General features: G+C 35.6%; 1 non-coding gene across 1 annotated transcript; it reads left to right on the forward strand.

Moving 5' to 3' along the window:
- The first annotated feature begins 4,658 nt into the window (after positions 1–4,658).
- On the forward strand, positions 4,659–4,874 carry LOC111722370. Its single transcript, XR_002771194.1, has one exon. It is a non-coding gene; the product is annotated as a small nucleolar RNA U3 (small nucleolar RNA).
- Positions 4,875–6,185: the final 1,311 nt, after the last annotated feature.

Raw genomic sequence — 6,185 nt, forward strand, 5'->3', positions numbered from 1 at the left:
TTCATTTCTCAAATACAGTGTCAAATATCCTACTATTTTTTTTGTAGCCCACTTTTTCTAATTAAAAAATCAAAAAATATGTTTTATTACTTAGATATGTATATTTTCTACATTAGTGATCACAAACTTGGGACCTGCTTGATGATTGTAAAAAGACTCTGAATGGCCTGCTGCATAATTGAGATTATTATGTGAGGACTTTTTTTGCTTACCTATGGTGGTGGATGTCATGAAAATTATACACAGACCTCTTTTATGTTTATCAGCTTTTCTTAGTGTTTATGTATTTAATGTGTGGCCCCAAGATATGTCTTGTTTCAGTGTGGCCCAGAAAAGCCAAAATTTTGGATACCTCTGTTTTAGATGATGTCAGAAATAATTTGTTACATTAATGTGTTAAGATGTAAATGTGTTATAGTATGGAGAAGGACCATTATTTGCAAATATTTAAGATTTTTTTTGCCTTTGTAAAACCTCAGCCCCCTAGACTCAATTTCCTTATCTATAACATGAAGATAATAAGAATACATAGAGTGCTCCCTAATTTCCCAGTCATCCTATATTGCAAGCTTTAACCTCTTACAGTGCTTTAAAGTACTCTTAAGACATCATGCATTGATTGGTATAAATTTTGGTTACTTGGTAACACTTGGTTTTGTGTTCCCTACTAGATTGTAATCTGTTTAAGATCAGAGGCTAGCTGAGTTTTTATCTTTTGGTGTTTGTAGTTCCTGATCCAGTTTTCATATATTTAATATACTTAAATATCCATTATAATAATTTGAATGGACTTACATAAATTATAATTTCATCTAATCTTTTTCTGACAGCTGTGGGAATTTACTTAGTCATATAGAGCAGCTTGAATGAGAAATAAGTAGAAAAAAGGAAAGAAGAGAACAAAATGAGTATGCTTGACATGTGAGAAGAGCTAAATTAAGAAACACACAAGAAATTAAAATTATGTGAATGGGTTAAAATTTAAACAGAAGGCCAGGCATGGCCAGTGTAGTCTCAGCACTCTGGGAGGCCGAGGTGGAAGGATTGCTTGAGCTCACAGTTTTCAGACCAACCTGAGTAAGAGTGAGACCCCATCTTTAAAAAAATAACTGGATGTTGTGGCTGGTGCCTGTAGTCTCAGCTACTCGAGAGGCTCAGTCAAGAGAAGTGCTTGAGCCTAGGAGTTTGAGGTTGCTGTGAACTATGACGCCATGGCACTCTACCAAGGGCAATAAAGTGAGACTCTTGTCTCAAAAAAAAGTAAATAAAATTTAAGCAGAAAAGTACCAATGACTATTTTCAGACGTCTGAGGGAGAGGGGTGAGTGGCATTACTCTTAGAGATAAGTGAAAAACTGGCTTGATTAGGCATGGTAACAGCGTTAGAGAGGCGCAAAATTAAAAGAGATGAGGCAATGAGAAATCAATAATCAATGTGAGAAAGCCTTCAAGTCATCAGTTTTAAAAAAATCTTTAAAGTTAATTAGTGATATAGTTCTCCAGTACTCTGAATATGGAAGGAATTGTAAGGAAAGCATGGTGGTTAAGCACATTTTCTTTGGACTCAAACAACCTAGCTTTGCCACATAGTAGCTATTTGAACTTGGTCAAATTACTTAAGTTTTAGTTTCCCCTTCTGGAAAATGAGTTTTCTACTATCTACCACGTAGGATTGTTACAAAGATCAGATTAGGAAATGTGTCTGTGTAATAGTACTACATATGAGCACTCAAAAAGCATTAGTTGTTGCTGGTTGTGTCATCATGAAGTTTATTTACAGTGGGGAAGTGGAAAGATGTAATAGGGTGGGAAGGTATGATCAGAGGTACTATGTCAGAGAGCTGGGTGACATGGAAGAGAATGAAGTATGACTGGGAGCAATTAGGTAGAAATATTATTTTTATTGATGTTAGTGTATGTATAGCACTTAATTTAGAAAGTATTTTCTAGGACAGTAAGTCATTTTGTCCATACCTCAACTCACTTAAACCACCCTCTGGACATCAGATTGATTTTGGCATGTTTGTGCAAGAGCTGTCATTTAGTCAGGATGGTTAAGCAGGCAGAGAAAGCAGAATAGTGATTGCTAACCCTGTCACTCTCCCCTACCCCTGCCCAATCTCTCCATCTACTTAATCCCTTTGTTTGGAAGAGGGTTGACCTTAGTCAAAATGATTACTAGAGTATGTAACATATTCACCTTTTCTCTTCCTCCCATTTTTGTCACTTATACAAAACTTTTTGAGCAGCACTTAAATAAATGTAGCAATGCTTTAGGGTTTATGTATAAAGTATATAATGTTTGGGGTTTAGATTAAAAACTTCAGTGAAACCACAAGAAAGTAATTGAGAGCATAATTGAGCATGTAGAACAAATTTGTTAAATCTGTTTTGGGAAAACAACTGGTTCTTAAGTAATAAATCAGCCTCAGGTTTACTATTTCATAATCAGGGTGGGAATAAGATAGGGAAGAATGCATATGTTTGTGAAGACATCTGAGAATACAAGCCCTGACTCTAATATAGCTGATTTCAATGGGAATGGAGGAACCTCTTCCTAGGCCTGTCCAGAAAAATTGAGAAGTTTGTCATTAACTCTACCACAATACAAACGTCACTTCAAAGAATCAATTTGCTTTATCTTGTGTATGTTGTGGTAGATAGCAATATTTTAAATGTCACAAAACAAGTAATTTCAGTATGAGATTAAAGTGTAACATATACTACATGGAGAGATATAGTTTCTAGTAAGTATTGATCCTTAAGACAAAGATGGGCAGATATATGTGTATTTCACATAAAATTCTTATTTGAAAATATTGATTTTTCCCCCTTCTCTCTAAAGCAGAAACTAGAAGTATCAGAGTACCTCTGGATTGAAATGGACATAAAGGTCATCCATCTCAAGTCTTCCTCACCTCCTTTGTGAATCAGTAATGGAGAACTTACCTTCACTGGACATAGCCAATGTCACTTATAGGTCAATCTAGTTGTACTAAAGTTTTTCTTATTTACTACTACAGTCATAAACTCTCTTTCATGTGATAGCCATTCATATAGGAGACAGCTCACTCTGTCTTCCCTGAGTTGTCTCTAATTCCCCACCCCAGGCTAAACATATTCTTTCTACTGTTCCTTTGTTACTTTGTTGCACTTTCCACACTGTATTGTAGTCATGATTTTTTAGCTATATTTTTATACTTCCTCTGAATTGCAAGCCCCTTGAGAGCACTGACCACATCTTACCTTTGTACGTGTCTGCAAAAAACATGATATTAAATCTGAAAGTGTTCTTGGAGCCTCTGATTAGAGATGCAGGGAGAAGGAACTGCAGACGGGATGATTGATTTGAAGGGAGGTCGGGACTCGCTCTGGTCGGCGACCCGGCCTAACTTTACTGATTATCTTATATACTTTCAAACATTCAGTAAGAATTTAACACAGATACAAAGAAGTGAAGTAGCATTAGGAAGCTACCATTTAAGATTACAATTTAGTGTGAAGGCTGAGGAAAACATATACAATTGATTTTGTTCAGAGTAAAAACATAAGGGAGCCTGGCTGTCTGTTTTTGCTGGCCCAAACCAAAACTAGAGATTATAATGTTAATGAAGGAAGAAGACAAAGAACAGGCCCCAATGCTCGAGGACAGGCGTACATGCTCCCAGCTGCGACCCTGGCTGATTCTCCAGGATTTCTAATAAAGAGAATTTTTGCATATTTCTGCATATCTATAGGCAGATGCAGAAGCTCGATCTTTGAAGAAATCTTTCTCAGAATCAATCTCCTGGGGGAGCACATTGAAGCGAACTGCCGTGTCTGAGCATGGGGTGCTTATCTCTACAATTCCCCCTTTTCTAATTATTGGCTTGAACTGCTGCCATAGCCAAAAATATAGCAGCGTTTCGCTCACTTGTTTTTTTTACCTGTAAAAGTGTTTTTTATGATCCAGTAAAACACAAATCCAATTAGGCAAAACAAGAACAGAGAACCGGCAGAAGTTCCAAATAAAGTATAAATTTTATCTTTTGGATTTAGTTGAGCAATTCCTTCAGCTATACCTTTTAAAATTTCATCTTCATTAATTTGTTTTAATTTTTGCTTGTGGACTGCCATGTCTGAGCATGGGGTGCTTATCTCTACATAAATCTCTTAATTATTTAGGCTACTCTTATTTGGATGTTCTCTAGCTTATCCTTCATTAAACAAATATTTCCTGAATGCCTTCTTGGTGTTAGACACTACACAGAATTTAGGGATATAACAGTGAAAGAGACAAACATAGTCTCTGACTTCACTGAACTTAAAATTCAGTGTGAGATACAGACAGGGAAATAGGCAGTACAATACAAGGTGCAAAGGCTATAATAAAGGAAGATCATAGCACATGCTTTCTAATCAAGGTTTTGAGGATGGAAGAAGACTTTTGTTCCTTATTTTCTTGTTAAAATGGGAGAAAAAATTTAGGTGTTGTCTGACTAGCCCTCACGATCACATTTTTGTGTGTGTGTATGTGTGTGTATGTGTGTGTGCATGTGTATATCTACATGTATATCTATATATCTGTTTTCACAGTTTTAGGTGATATTTGCCTTTTTACATTATTATACCATTTTTGACTACTGCCAGCTGTTAAAAGAAAAGCTTTAGACAAATTTAAAGACTATACTTTCAGGAATTATTTCTATAATTGGTTACTAGAAGAGTTTCTCTGAATGTGTAAAGAACTGGAAACCATGAGGCGGAAGCACAGTCTTCTCTCCTGTATGTGAAACCTACTTTTGGTGTTGATTCACTGCAACTACCATTTGCTGTTGTTGGTGATTCTTATCTTTCTTTGGTAGAATAAGAGGAAAAGAATGAAATCTGAGTGGAAAATTTTAAAACTTAGCAGAATTTAATTGAGCAAAGAATGATTCAAAAATTGGGCAGCCCTCAAAACCAGAACAAGTTCAAAAAACTTCACAGCCTGTAATGTGATCAGGCAACATTTATAGACAGAAAATGGAAATGAGGTACAGAGACAGCTTGATTGCTTACAGCTTTGCATTTGACTTATTTGAACCTGATCTGATCAGTTGGCTTCCTATGAGTGACTGAAGCTTGGCTGCTGTGATTGGCTGAGACTCAGTTATTTCTTATAGAAGTATGCTGCAAAGTTAGGTTTTCAGTTAGTTTACCTATGAAGTTAGGTTGTAGTTTGTTATGTAAGGACTCAAGAATAATAGCATCCTCAGGGCTAATTTATTTTAACAATTCCCTCTTTTTGGTCAACCGACTTCTGAGAAATTGGTTAAAACCTTGGGCATCGACATCACTCTGTTACCACTTTAAAAGGACTTATTTGGTCTCTGGATGGAAGTGGATCCGGAGGCCCCCCTAAAAGTACATGAAGATTAGAAAATATTAGAAAAGCCAAGATTGCCACCTACCATTTAAGATGCCTGAAAAGCAACTGTTAGCTGCTTCCATAAACATATCATTTGTTCCTTTTCCTTGAGAAATTTCTTTAATATATTTGGTGGCAGTGTATAAAGAAACAGTGATCAATAGTCAGCAACCATTTACTTAAGTTTTCTATAGTAGCAAGATCAGGGATGAGAAGTACAACATTCAGTTTTGTTCACTATGATGTATAACTCTCCAATGTGAGCAGAAAGGTCTTCAAAAGCTCCATGATATTCCATTAATTATGGGATTTTTTACATTTTTCTTCTTTCTTTTATAAAAGAAAAGAAAGACCCTCCTCCCCTCTCTCCCTAGCTGACTTTCATTGACTTTCTTTTATAAAAGAAAGAAGAAAAATGTAAAAAATAATGTGAAAAGAAAAAAAAAGAAAAGAAAAATGTAAAAAATATATATATGAAAAGATAAATATTATATATATATTTAGAATGTTAACGGGGTACAATGTTTTTGTTCCATGGATTACTTTTATAATGCGTGGGTCATAGTTATAAGTGTGATCATCACCCAAATAGTGTGTATTCATTGTACCTGTTAGATAGGTTTTTGCCCCTCCTCCTTCACCCTCCTTCCTGCTTGATTTCCAACGAGTTTTACTTCCCATTAATTATTTTTGTAGAACACTTATGTTACCATCCACGTTTTAAAACAGTTTCAGAATAGTAGGGGGTACACATGTTTTGTCTGCATACTTTATTTTTGTGCAGATTGAATCAAAGT

The sequence above is a fragment of the Otolemur garnettii genome, unplaced genomic scaffold (assembly GCF_000181295.1).
Source record: "Otolemur garnettii isolate 467f Iridium unplaced genomic scaffold, OtoGar3 scaffold00241, whole genome shotgun sequence".
Lineage (NCBI taxonomy): Eukaryota > Metazoa > Chordata > Mammalia > Primates > Galagidae > Otolemur > Otolemur garnettii.